Source organism: Uranotaenia lowii, chromosome 2 (assembly GCF_029784155.1).
Source record: "Uranotaenia lowii strain MFRU-FL chromosome 2, ASM2978415v1, whole genome shotgun sequence".
Taxonomy (NCBI): Eukaryota; Metazoa; Arthropoda; class Insecta; order Diptera; family Culicidae; genus Uranotaenia; species Uranotaenia lowii.
This window is the reverse complement of record NC_073692.1, coordinates 364,160,021-364,175,267: the sequence shown is the minus strand read 5'-3', so window position 1 is coordinate 364,175,267 and position 15,247 is coordinate 364,160,021. Positions and strand designations below refer to the sequence as shown.

Below are 15,247 nucleotides of genomic sequence, written 5' to 3'. Positions count from 1 at the left end.
TGGGTTTAACTACATACATACATACACACATAATATGAGTAAGGTAGTTTTTTATTTGTGTTTAAACATTTGTGTTCTACAATTTGAACAAAACGATTGATTTTTACCATACACCCTCGTGTGCTTCAAAAAGTCATCAGTATGATCAATTTCAAATTCATCAACCAACATAAGAAACATAACGCGTATGCTCCACATCAACATTGTAGGTAGGGGAAAGGTTTCCTAAATGGGCCTATCGGGTTAAATGACCCTACGGCTGTTTGGCGAAATAGCAGACTTGACAGCTTATCTGACCAATGCATTTTGAGGGTGATACGCTTAGAACATATGGCAAGAAAGAATTTTATGAATTTATAAACTCAAAAAAATTTAAAAAATCATACAAGGTTTTTATACATTTTGATGTAATATTTCGACTTTTAAAAATTATACGTAAAGAAGTTGAAAACAAAAACTAGGATGGTTTTTATTTCTTACTCAAATGAACTTAAGAAATCAAACATATTTCAGCTTTTAAAGACGTTTAATAATGATTATTTAGTGGAATAATAGAGTGTTTTTGTATGCCCCCATCATGTTTGTAAAATGCCTCCATCCTAAAATAACAGGTTTAATAGAATAAATAAATGATTTTTATCACTGAACCTTCAAATCTAAGCTCTGAATGACATCTTAAGAATGAATTGAAGATCTAAAGACAGATTTGATAAAGTTTTTCTCATGTATGAACTGCCTCCATAGTATGGCAACCCTAACTTTTGTTTTATTCCACAAAATTATAATATACATAGATTTTTATAAAAATTCTGCTTTGTCGTACGGAAATTATTACTTTCTAGCAGTTTCAATGAAATTATACGGAAATATTGCCCAAAAAACAGAAATTTTGTTCAAAACATAAATAGGCGCATTTAGCCCGCACGGGTTGAGGTTCGGCATTTTAGACAACACTTACAATAAAATCGTTTTCTTGGAAACAGAAGAAAATTTTAACATCAAAATTACTCCATTGTATAGAAAACAGATGCCTGCACACGTGTATATAGTTTTTGTACACATATTCGACGTGATATTTGATTAAATCAGTGTTCTGCTTAATAGGCGCATATAGCCCGCTCCTCCCCTATTGCTTCAGAATCGTACTATCCTGTTCCACCAATCCACCCCAAACCTAACATCCAAGAGAGATAAAATACCACATTCTAAACGGTCCAAGCATATTTCCCATATTTCTCTCCCTCTCAATCGCTCTCTTCCATTCTCACTTCGAAACAGTAGTTTTCCCGAATGATTTTCTCTCCAATGCTGAGTGACTGACGTGGTGTGTGGTATGATGTGCCAGCCAGGTCCCATATTTTCCCGACATGTTTTCTCGCTCCCAGCCAGTCAGTCAGTTTTTCACTCGAGTCGGGCCAACAACGGCGGAAAGCTCAGCTAAATCGGGTTGAATTTCGTGCTCCCTTCTCTGCCTCGGCCGCCGGGATTTTCCAAGTCGCGGGATTGGTTTCCTTGGGCTCGGGCTTAAGGACTGTGAAAGGGAGGAAAAAATCCGGAACCATCGTACTCCTGGGGGTTGAAGGTCGGAAATGTTTCAATTCCAATGCTAGTGAGGTGTGATGAAAGTTAGTGATTGGTAGTGTTGGCTCGATTTAGTGTTATTGCTCCACTCGACGAGGAAAACCCTCAATGAAAATTCCGTGAGTGTTGTAATTGGATTTTTTTTTCTTCGCAGTCAGGATCGATACCGGTCAGGTGACTTGCACAAAAGGTTAAAAACAAAAAGTTACTAAGGAATAACTTGAAAGGAGGTCTCTGAGCAAAGTGGCCAAAACGAAAGGATGTAAAATTTTGCCTTTCAACTATTACCTAGTGTTACGTAGTGGGTCCACCGAAAAGTCATACGATTGACATTTGCTGGTGGTTGTAGTGCTTGATAAAAACACTCTTCATCAACATACAAGTTTCTATAAATGTAGAAACTTGTTTGCCTGTGGAGGAAAAGGGAAAACGGAAAAGCAACAAAAAAAACTGTTACGAATACGAGGTTCCACTTTTTGCACAGACAAAAGTCCGTCCAAGACATTGTCGTCCTTGGCCGTAAAATCCGGTGCCTCGTCCTCATGCGTCTTTTTAAGGAGCAGGAACAGCAGCGATACGAAGAAGGAAAAAAAGGGCTAAAGCTAAATGTATCCTGGCGGAAAGAGACTACACTAACTGGGGAGAGAGTAAGGATGAAATGGAATTTTCTCTCTAGTATTGTCTTTCTCTTCCAAGAACTCTACGAAATTTCTCTTGCTCCAAAAGGGGAGCGAAGTGTTTTTTTTTTCTAACTTGAAGGCGCAGAGACCGAATTAGTCGTAGTCGTAGGGCAATGTTTTTGTTGTGGATTGCGTGTGTACCTAATGGGGAGATTAGATAAAAATTGTCACCGATAAACGGATGATGAATGTTGCACATTTCTGGATTGTTTGCTGAGCGAAGTCGATTGATGCTATTGAATTTTCTATGTTTTCAACGATGAATTGAGATTTTAAATCCTAAAACTGTTTGTCTAAAAATTTCAATGAAATGTCGAAGAGTAAATTTTAATCGATGGGATAAGGTTCACAGAATCATTGTCGTCTATCTTTATTCTAATTTAGTTTTTAAAAATGGAAATGCTTAATTTTTTCATCGATAACACGAGTGATAAAATCCTCCAGAATAAAAAAAATCTTTTTTGAATGTTTTTAAAATTGTCGTTTTCGATAAATTTACCACACAAATGTAACGCAATTGTTGGATTATTCTAATTTTCCCCATTTTTCTCATTTGAAATTCCTTCAATCATATTATAAACCTGATGAACCTGATTGTGTTGACTTCCTTTTGAAAAATTAAAAAAAACGGATAACAAAGTTTGTATTTTATTTGTTAATGAATCAATTACAAATTTCCTATTAATATGTAGTGAGTGTTAGTTCTCTGTCTAAGCTCATCGAATCAGAAATTCTATATTGTCAAATTCAAACTTGACTTATTGTGTTTCATAAAAATGCAATATTGAAAGTTATTCATTTTTCCTTTTTCTCATAATAAGAACATTTCAGGATAGTTGACCCATACTCGAACAGAAATTGAGTATGTGATGCTTCTTATAAACTTCTTTTATCTCAGTCTATTATTTCAAATCCCACCAGTACTTTCAGGATTTCGTGTAGGGGGTGGGGAGGGTTTGATTGATTTGATTTGATTGATTGATGATCAATCTTTACGAAATTCCACTTTGGCATAATGATCTGCAAATCAGCCTAGAAATCCGTCAGGAAACCTCTTGGAGATGCCTTATCTCTCTGAAGCATACGAGTCCATATACATATGTCTTCGAAGCTTTTTTTTTTAATATTTTTAGCTTATTTTAGTACAGCAAAAGGTTTCCGAGAATGCACCAATAACTTATTCAGAAATTCTGAAAGAATTTTTTTTAAACTATCTAATTTTCACACTATTTATACAATAAAAACTATTGGAAAAATAATTGCAAACACATGTGGCTTAGTTAGAGGTCAATAAAGTTGTTTCTCTTGAATTTTTTTTCCATACGGATTCATATTTCATGTTTAGATAATCTAAATTTTGTAACGGTCGCCATAAGAGGAGATAATTAATTTTCCCTATCAACACATGTTTCCTTTTATTATTTTTTGCCAAAATTGTTCTAAACCACTAGCAATTATTTTCTATGGACAATGATATTACTTGTACAAATTTTTGTCAGATTTAAATTTGACAAGCCTTTAATATAAATGAAAGGATGTGATGATAATTGAAGTCTAATTCCTCCATAAAATTTACAGAGCAGATATTTTGAGGTCTAAAAATAAGTTCATTATTTTTCTATTTTCTTAGATTCGAATCCGAAAATAGAATGTCTAAGCCAATCAATGTTACATATGTGTATATTGTTTATTATCTGATGAGTTTGCGCCGGGGGTTTTCCGATGTTCCTAAAAATTCAAATTTTAAGTCATTTTTACGACTTAAAAACAAATGTATTTTTTCAGACATTTTTATTTTTCGACTTAGATTCGATTAGATTTTTTTGTAAATAAAATAGAACCATATTTCAGAGCTACATAAATTTGTTATTTTCCAACGGAAATCATCAAAGTGCAATGAAATTTCATCAGGGTTTTAAATAAAATACCTTAAACAATTTCAAATAATGACCTTAAACATGAAAAATTGTGAAAGTTGGAAATGGTTTCTAAAACCACCGTCAACATTGCCGAAAATTCTGCAAAAAATACTACTGTATAGCCCAATTTAAGATGCAACTTTCATCTGAAGACACAAAAGTGGGCCAATAACTTCTTTCAGGGCTGCTAGCGATTATACGTTTTGGAATTTTAAAGTTTTCCCCTGTTTTTTCCCGGTTATAAATGATGATTTTTCCAATATTTTTTATGCTCGTTCTATGATATAAAATCATGGAGATTAAAAAAACCAATGTAGATGCCTAAAATTTCAAACGATTGTATCCCAAAACTTGTTAACCGGTTAGAAATCATGACAAATACTTCGGCGTCTTCTAACACGTAGTCTTTTTGTGTCAAATTGGCAGGTTTTCATGATTTTTGTGAATGAATCTAACGAAATTGGCGAGATTCGAGAAATAATTTAAAAACTAAAATAAGTCTGGTTAGATTGATTTTGAAACTATACTTTTCAGCCATTGTGAAATTTTCTAGAATTTTCAAAGAGTCTAAAAAAAACTTAATAGTTTGTATTGAATTATGTAAAAAATATATCAAAACAAAATATCAAATCAACTTGAGTGGGATTTGTCTTACAAAACTTAAAATCATCAGATTGCCGGTAAATATTTTGTTGTTTTCTAAATGCAGTTATACTTTTTGCACAAATCCAAAGACATGTTTAAGAAAAAAAAGTGATTTTTTTAAAACAAAACAATGAATAACTTTGCAGCTTTGGTATGGTAGGGTATGGTAGATTCGTGAAAATATAGAAAATCGAGTATAAGACAGGGCTGAACTTATGTAAATCGTTTGAATGTAAGATATTATTTTGTATCAGGGTAAAGACCATAGATTTCGACAGGAGCTTGTTTTCGATACAATTTTACATAAGACATATAATCCAGCGGAGGAAACTTCAAGTAAAAGTTTAACGAAGGAAGAATAAAAAAATAAACACTTGCGATATAATGCTTCGTTCCTCAGGCCAATTTAAACGAAATACTCAACAACATTGAAAAACCAATATCATTTTCTGGTGAAAAGAGGTGTAACCCTGCTTGAAAAGTTCTCACGCTGCCAAATTATTTGTTATTTGCATAAAATAATTTTATGAAACATGTATATCGAACACTGAATCATTTGACGTCGACAACTAAACTGGTACAGTCGAACCTGGATAAGCGAGGAACCTCTATAAGTGAGAAAAAACACCAAGTCCCAAGCTTTTCAAACTACAAAAACTCTTCATGGTTATGTAATGGCTTTTCGGTCTTATCGATAAAGTATTAAAACACTTTTATTTGTCTTTCAGCACTTTTATTTGTACTTCAGGATGAAGCACAAATAAAAGTGTTTTAATACTTTATCGATAAGACCGAAAAACCATTACATAATGGATCTAAGTAGTCAACGCTACAAGAAGGACGTGTTTGACAGAGGCTCCGAAAATTTCAAGAGTTTTTAGGAACAATCGTGTGGGTGTAGAGAAAAAAATAATACCCAATTCCCCAAACGGGCGAGCTGCAGAAATTCTCGATCAAATGTTTTCCCAACTGCTCTGTGGACTTAGGATACCAAGCGGAGGGAATGGACTGCTGAACCTACGATATATTCAACCAGGAAATTATGGAAGAATTTGGTGCGATCGATCCTTGATTATTCTTACCAGTTAGGTTCCCGATTCTTGACTCCGATGGTTTCCCTCCAGGAATGCTCTTCATAAGAAAATCTGATACTATCAGCCTGATAGCACAAAGCTAAGTATTTTTTTTTTAATTTTTAGTCTTTGAGTAAGGTTAGAATTTGATAAATCACAGTTCCCAAATTGTGATACAATTTTAGCTTCTAATGAAAAATTTTGACTTCATTTTCGTCGGGTTTATCGATTTGAGTTATTCGTTTAGTTATGTTTCTGATTATCGACCGTAATATTTATTATATGCAGTTACATGTTAATCTACATAATTTTTTTTCTGTTACGAAATTGACTTTGAATAAACTACTGAATTCATCGGCGTTAAAGTGCATTTTCGGAAGTTAAATACTGGCAGAAAGTTGCAGTTTTTATTGGAATTCCAATTTTTGTAGGATCATAAATCCTGGAATCCATAATTTTGAAATTTGGCTAAATCCTTAAAGGATAATAAATTTATTTGATAACAAAATAGTAAGATTTTTATGAAGTAAAAAAAATTTTGAAAATATTTAAAAAGATAAACATACTTGTTTATGTTTAGATTATATTTAGTATGTTGATGGTTAAAGAAAAGTAAGACAGTCACAATTGTTTTATTAAAAGATTTTTTCTACACTGATATCATTTTTTCTTCAATTGGATTCTTCATTAATGGAAGTTAATAGTATAAAAACATAACGCATTTTCAAACTTTTAAGTATCGTTAGGGAAGAACACGAGCGTAGTACAATGTATAGGATTTGGTTTGTCACATCATTACACTAGTCAAAAGTGTATCCTGTTCATGTCCTTTTCTCCCAAACCTCCAACTTTAAATTATTTTGCTAGGATGCAGAGGTAACCTCGGTCCTAAAGCACAAAATTGATATTTCATCCCTTTCTACCTTTTCCAATCTATCCATTGACTACTAGGAAGTGGCCGGCGCCGTTATTGACGTTTAAAGAGAGAGCATCTGTTTTGTGCACTGAGGATGAGCTGCTAATCCCAAGCACCGTTCTTTTGACCTTTGAGCAAAACTGATGGCCTCGGTCAATCACGGAGTAGCAACCATTGGCGATGTGGAATTCGTTCTACTGAGCCACGCCTGCGACAATGGAGTTCGAAATGCATTAAAAGTAATGTGAAAGCGAAAATGTAATCACCTAATGATAAATAAATTCAAGATGAAGTATTTCGGGTTCCAGAGTTGAAAGGTGGATGTGAGTAGTCAATCAAGCTAAGCTAAGCTAAGCTAAGCTAAGACCGAAAAACCATTACATAACCTTAAAATCATCCCGGTCGGAAAAATTATTTTAAAACTCTTCAAGTGAAAGTACTTAATGTCACATTAGCTAGAGTCATTTTAAAGACTAGACCAATGAAATAAGAGAAAAAAAAACCTTTGAATTGAAGTTTTGTTAACAAATTGATATGGTGTTGCCAAAGAACAAATATCCATAGTTCCATATTAAAACTCGATAGAGAAAACTTGGAACTGATGCATGGTTTCTTATAAACCACTGGATTTTTACCAAATACACATTGAATAGTTGCATTTCTAGATCATTTTAATGCATTCTTATGATACTGACCCTCTAGAATCGAGAATCTGGTTAATTTAGAAACCTCTTTAAGCGAGAAAAAAAGTGCAGTCCTTTAGACTCTCACTTATCCAGGTTCGACTGTAGTTAGTTTTGTGTTTAGTATTTTTAATAATAGTTTCATTATTAAATTTAAATATTTGAGTTACGCTTGTAAATGCAGCACTGCGAAAATAAACGTTTATGAGACGAATCTTTATCGAGACTGTCAAAAACTATTCTCAAATTTAGTAATAATTTTAATATTTTTTTGAAATTCCGAGAAAAATTTCAATTACGGCAATTTTTCCGGTGAGGTGCCGGTATTCTCGTTTTTTTCCTGGTTTCTCGGTGAAAAAAAATCTAGTATTCCCGATTCGCTAGCAACCCTAGTCCTTTTTTAAGAGTTATCCAAGAAGTAATGAAAGAAAAATTTCTTTTTCTGCATCGAAAACAAACAATCGTCGACCAACTGCACTCACGTATGTACATAGGTACCGCGCGCTTCTAACAACGTCGGAACAAAAGTACTAATATAAGCAAGTAAAAACCACTCGTTCTTAAAGCGTTTGCAGCAAAACTGGCTTATTTCATTTTGATTTTAAGTATTTTAATTAAATGCTGATAAAACCTCAATGAGTTTTGATGTGCTATTTTATGATTTCCGTTGAAAAATAACAGAGGAATGTAGCTTTAAAATGTGGTTTTATTGTATTAACAAAAAAATATATCCGAATCTAAGTCAAAAAATAAAAATGTTAGAAATTTGAAAAAAAAAACGTATTTATTTAGGCCTTTGAATGAACTAATTTTTCAATTTTGGGGAAAATCAAAGAACCCCCGGCGCAAATTGTCATACCCATATGCAATGAAAAACTTTTAATTTTTTCCAAAGCTTTCAACCTCAAAAGCTAGGAACTTTTTCATAATGGCTCAAAAGATGTCGCCAGAATAAAACAAAATGCAGTCATGTTTAATGTAATCTACTATCATTATGTATCACTTACTGACATCAAAATAACATTCACAAGTCGATTTAAGGATATAACAAGCACTGTTAGTGCCATATCCCATCAGAAATGATAATTCAATTTACAATTCTCCAATAGCGCAGCAAAACTCATTGGAGAAAATAAAATTTTATCATATTAACTTTCTCTAATTTAAACAAAAATTTATTGAAAATGACTCAGGCTAAAACTTACATTTTTTTTTGACAACACTCAGGCCTCTATTTTCACATTTTGTCAAAAACTCCAAAAAGGATAATGAGGAATTCTCTTCAAAGACCAAATTTGGACATTGGACTTTTTCAAAAAAAAAAAACTATGACAAATAATAAGTTCATGTTTATTGAAAACCCCAGATATGTAATTGGTTTTTAAGATTTTCGGATAAATTTTGGCTTTTTTTCAAATTCCTAAATGTTTTGTAAAATTCTGTAAATTTGGCAAAATTTTGTAAATACGCATTAAAAGGCGCTTGGTAGTCGTGTACGAAATAGATGCCTGTATTATCTTTCCATGGCGACCGTCAAAAATTGCCGAGTTACGCAAAAACAATTAGGAAAAAGTGAAGGTATGTATAATTTAGAGTTGAAACAATGAAGACTACAACTACCGGCATGGCGGGTGCTGCATTTAATCACTTTGGATATATTTGGGCAAACGATACTACAATTGGTGCTCTATATATTATCTATTGAATTTTCCACAGTATGACTTTTTTAAGCGAAGAACTTTGTTGAGAAAACTACTTTTTTTATATGTTCATCATTTAAACACTATATTTTCCCTTTATTTATGAGCATACTTAAACAAATTTTACGGTTATTCTGGTCATCAGGTAATAATTTTAAAGCTGAACCTTATAAGATTCAACTAAAATTAATGCAAGATAATAACTTCCTCTTATAAAACTTTTCCTCAATGGAAAACTTATCCCTTCTCTTTTTTCTTATTAAAGAACTCTTCTATCCTATTTTCTCATCCGGCCACTTGAACATGCCGCAAAATGTCTCCCATAGTGTATTCCATAATCTTCGGTAGAAAGTGATTGTAACAGTCTGAAGTCCTTCGAGGACCCCAATCGAAGCTTTCAGCTAAATTTATTGGAATAATCCGATTCCACCGTTTCGGTTGTCTCGGTGCTAATAGAGAAGACAGGGCAAAAGTGAAACCTCACACTTACGGGAAATAGACACACATGTGACATCGTCGGGTGTGATACTTAGTGCCTGTCTGTGATGGCGGCTGATGTCGGTTCGAATGTCAATTTGATTGGGATTAAATGTACTTCCTAGAACGAGCCGGCAAAACGAAAACAGACTGACGACTCATTTGTTTTCCTTGTTCCACCCTGTTTTTTTTTCTGTGCGAAGAAGCCGTATCGAAAGAAAGGTGTAATGGAATTCGGAAAAATGTAGGTTAATGAAAATAGTGCTGCAATAATGTATCTAGCTCTAGTGTGATGTGATGCGGAATTAGCAGCCAGTATCCTTACGAGAGATGTTATCTTCATTCCCGTGTAGAGAAGAGCCATCACAATAACTACAATTGAAAAGGATCGAGCTGAATGGAGTCAAGCACACGTGGTAAAAAGTTTTCAATGACGTCAGGGAAATAGACGTCGGTTGTTATTATGGTTTGCTGAAACGTGTTCATTTGTGCCCGTTGTTGCTGATTCAGGACAAACTAGCTGCTGGAATCGTTAGCATTGGAATCGTACTTGTTTTTGCTCTCGTTTATACTGGAAAAAATACCGCGCAGCAAAACAAAGTTTCATCTTGTGATTTTGGGAAAAACCCTACAACCGGTGTGGCTGACGTTTTGTTTTATCCATTGGAGCAAACATACAAACGGGAAAAGGTAGGTAAAAGTTGCACCAAACAATCGCAATAAATTTGGCTCGATTTTTCTTCCAACGAAATAAAAAACCTAGAACTGATAAAAGCGTTCCAAAATGGAACCGGGAAATAAAAACGTGACTATGATTGGTGGTATTCAATTTGTTTTTCGGTGCAACGGCCAAAAAGTTTTGTACACCGAAGATAAATGCAGAGAAACAAATATATTTTTCTGATAGCACTTCTATTCAAATTTTGAGCGAAAGGCGAAAAAGTGCAATGGTATTAAAGCTTAAAATCCAATCCCAGCTTAAACGAAATAAGTCATTCTCTATTTTCTGTTGTCAACCTAAACGATGTAGCACTTACTTCTCTAAATCCTTAAATTCATTGTTATAACAAAAAAAAACATTATGAAAAAACCATTTTTTATCCGAAAAAATTGTCACTCACGGAAACATTTAAGTAACAGAGTAACATTTAAGTAACAGATATTTCTTTAATCAATAGTGTAATTTAAATATCTTCATATGTCATAAAAAAGTTCACTTTCAAGATCAATTATCTCTTTAAGTGTATACTCATAAATAGACTTGTTCTTCTGTTATCCCCAATACACGAATTGAGATAGGAGAGATTAAAATGTCCTAATATTCCCAATTTTGTCAGGTCATTGCCATTTTCTGGACTTGTTCTTCACGGAATTTCAAAAATTGTTGCCAAATTAAAGTAGATTTGAACAGTTTTTTTCTTATTTACAAAATATTATCAGTTTGTGTGATCAATAGCTCTATTTTTCCGTAAATGAATGTTAACGATGTTAACGGATTCAGATAAAAATTATTGGATATGGTCTTGATTTCATCTTAACGATCTTTGATGTTATAAAAGGGAGAGGGTGAACGCGTACAAAAAATTGGTATTGGATGGTAGGGGAGATGAGGGCATAACGAGCACCCAGGGCATAATGAGCACTCTTTTTTTCTACATAAGTACGTATTTTCTTAAACAAATTTTCATAAGGACTTGTTTCGTACTACCCATAGTATTAATTTTTCACCAAAAAAGAAATATCCTTTTCATCTTTACAGAAATATTAATTAATAACCAGCTAGGTTCTCAAGTGACGAAAATATTAAAATTTTTGAGCACCACCAAATAAGCTTTTATGACCTTTAAATCATCTTGATCTGAAATGTACGCACTGCAACATGATCTACACATTGTTTTTCAATTTTCAACATCATAAAATTTTTGATTTTTCACTTTAATCAATTTTAAAACGCTTTTTTACTTTAATTTGTTCACTAGAGGCGAACAGAGCACTATCAATGAAGGCATAATGAGCATTTTCTGCCGGGGAATCTAGCAGCGAATTCAATTCGATGAAGCCAACTGAATAATAGAGCTACAGCTTGGCTTGTTTTGTCTGTCGATTTGGCCTATTGGTAAGGTGTCGAAGAGGTAATCAGTAGACTCTAGTTCGATTCCTGTTTGAGGGGATTTTTTTTGCACATACCATTCATGATTGATTTTTTTTTTTTTTTTTTTTATTGTTACATTATACGGCTAATAGCATCAAAGCATCATCCGTCAAACAAAACACCAGAAACATAATGTATGAGCGGGCTTGTGATATAGCTCAGTTGGCAAGTCTGTTGCCTCCTGAGCCGATGTTCGCGAGTTCGAGCCCAAGAGTAAACATCGAACGCAGTTGTACCGGATAGTTTTTCAATAACGATCCGCCAACTGCAACGTTGATAAAGTCGCGAATGCCATAATGATGGTAAAACGACTATAATCGAAACAAAAAAAAAAAAAAAAAAAAAAAAAAAAAAAAAAAAAAAAAAAAAAAAAAAAAAAAAAAAAAAAAAAATAATGTATGAGCATGTGTTAATTCTTTGAATTCTATAAACAGACCTAGATTATTTTTTTATTGCTTCGATGAATCTACGCCTCACCGTTTAGTGCAATCATGATCATGAAAAAAATAAATAAATGAAAAAAAATCACCTCGACCGGGAATCGAACTCGAGCCTACTGATTACCTCTCCGACATCTTACCAATAGGCCAAATCGTCAGACGATACAAGTCAAGCTGTAGCTCTATTACTCAGTTGACTTCATCGAGTCGAGTTTGCTGCTAGAATCCACGGCAGAAAACGTTCATTATGCCTTCATTAATGGTGCTCATACTGCCTCGGGGGGTTTCTCATTATGCCCCTACAGTGACTGGTTTTCAGCTTGCATTTTTAAAATGCATTTTTAAACGTTTTTATCTACGTTTTCAAGTTTCATCCAATTAGGCAATAGACTATTTGAGTGTCTGAACACGAAACAATGATGTAATTCACATATTACAGCTGTTCTCTATGGTTAAATAAGCGGTTTCCTTAAGGTGGCCATTATGCCCCCATCTCCCCTAATGCTTCTAAATAGAATTCTACCTTCTCATTTTTACCATGTTCCATTTTTTCTAACTTTCTAACCATCTATAAAATTTCATAATCTTAATATGTTCTAACTAAAAAGGACACTACTTTTCACCGATAAGGCCGATAAAAAGTTATTAACAAACATAACTAACGCTGAGGAAATTCTGTGTTCGAATAAAGATTTAATTTTGTTTGCAGTGCATGAGAAGTAAGCATTCAAGAAAACTAGAACAGCAACAATCTCGAACCAAATATTGCATTTTTATTACAAAACATCAATTCAAACCACATATCTTTTAATATAATATAGAAAATAATATAATATAGAAAAAGTAACACTTTCATTTTAACGAAATATCAAACTTTATGAGTTTCCTAGCTGTATAAATTTTTAAGGTCCTTACTTCATGATCTTAAAAAAACAAAAATTACAAAAAAATGCAAAACCGTGTCGTATTTTCTATATATCACTATCATGGCTCCAAATTCAAATCATCCCCCCTTTCCACAACCTTTGAAGACTTTTAAATATAGGTTGGTACTGATTTTTGATACAAGATTTTGTAATGATCGAAAGATAATATAAATACAAAAACTTAGTGAAAAATGATTTTATTTAGTAGACTAGTTGATCCCGTAAAAACTCCGTATCGCTTTAAACTTTTAATATGTGATAAGTGTTTCATGTTTAAACGGTAATTGTCATGCATTTTTCCGACAATATTGCATAAAATATTAATCATTTTTTTTATGAACGAGCTTTTCGCTTATCCATCAAATTGAAATTCAAAATATGCATTTTATTGATTGTCGAAAAGAACAGCCGAGTACGAATTTTCGTCCAGTTCGGTCTGATGTATAATTACAAAAACAGGAATCAATGGTTATTCGCCTGTAAAATTCCCATGTATGAATGTTCGTCCCGATTCGATGCATAGAAACACATTAATTGCAAACACACCTCTTACAAATTTTTCTTTGCTTTATAAACTTGGTATATTATATTTAGAATCTCAAAATGATAGTTAAAAAGGTAGGTAATCATAACAAAAGCAAAGCCCCAATATTACTCTTTTGACAATAATATTGCACTGAATATTGCCTTTGAAAGAATACAATAAATGCTTGAAATGATAGAAAAATGGAAATGACTAAAGGAAAAATGCAAAAAAAAAAGATTTAATAAACTTGTATTTCATGATAGTTGACAACCTATTATGGGAAAAGTCAAAAAATAAATTCATCCTGTTATAAATGATAGAGCTTCCACCGGATGGAAGTAAGGTTACCTCTTCTTTGGCTTCTTCCGGAGATTTCCACAAATCCGGATCGTTGTGAGAATGGTCAATACTGACCGGTAACAGGTTGCTTACGATGCTCACTGAATTTTACACGATCTTTCAGTTTTTCCACACTTTGTAGTAATTAAATTTATTAAATTTTAGAAATTTTTGGCAGGAGAAACAAATTTTTCTGCTTATTCCACCAAGGCCTTCTGTGTCTGGAAATGACTTTTAGCTTTTGATGAAAAAAAGATAATAACAAGTTTTTCAAAAACAAATCGAATATTCATGCATGTAAACCAACTTTGGGATAATTTTAAAAAAAATGTCATAAGTTATTCAAAATGATTCGCGATAAATTCAATGAAATTCAATGTATATAATTTTAATACATGAAAAAATGACATCGCAAACATAATGGAATTGTTGATAATAGGCCTGAAATATTATTTTCAAAAACCTGACATTGTGAATCCATCAACGTTGCATCATTTTGCGCTCATCGATTTTGAAAGCAACAATTCTCATAAGCTTTATTATGTTCATAAAAATGGTTGTTTAGTTTAATAACGATTTTTTGAGGGCCATACAAATAGCCTAAATTTGACGTTTCTCTCGCAAGCCAACCAATTACTCGCGTAAGATGAGTTACTTATTTCTGAATTGATAATCATTAGTATAGTAAATCGGGAAAAACTTTTTACCTAAATCAAATAAAAAAGGGAATCGTCGAATTTGATTGTTTGACGCCATCCAAGATGGTTAGCACCGCTAATCTTTAAAATGCTGTAAATGGTCAAAAATCTAATTGAAAAACTGTAAAACAAGAAAATAATTGAGAGAACAATAGCAAAAAAAAACTAACTACGATCAGGAAACATGAGGAACCACTAACTTCAAAGAGTCGTTGAGCCCTTTCACCATGCACGGTGGTTGTTTCATACGATTTTCAATAATTCAAAGCATTTTGAAGCTAAGCACAAGCCAACATCCTGGATTTCAAGATGGCGTCCGTTAGCAAAATTCGACTTCTACTCGTTTCGCCTTTTTACCCAATATCTACCCATATAGTGGAAGCTTCATACGATTTTCAGTGATTTACAGCTTTTTGAAGTTAAGCAAAGCCGCCATCTTGGATTTGAAGATAGCCTTCTTATAGTTAGCGCTTTCAACATATTCCCATATTA

At 33.1% G+C, this 15,247-nt stretch overlaps 1 protein-coding gene across 3 annotated transcripts in view; it reads left to right on the top strand.

The window, feature by feature from the left end:
* The first annotated feature begins 1,392 nt into the window (after nucleotides 1-1,392).
* Nucleotides 1,393-15,247, top strand: part of LOC129743868 (uncharacterized) — an 87,851-nt gene continuing 73,996 nt past the window's right edge. For 2 of the 3 annotated variants that reach the window (XR_008736708.1, XM_055736083.1), the window contains exons 1-2: nucleotides 1,393-1,700; nucleotides 9,878-10,364. The gene's annotated coding sequence lies outside the window, so the exon portion shown is untranslated. The remainder of the gene's footprint in view (nucleotides 1,701-9,877; nucleotides 10,365-15,247) is intronic. The other variant, XM_055736084.1, reaches the window with a different exon arrangement.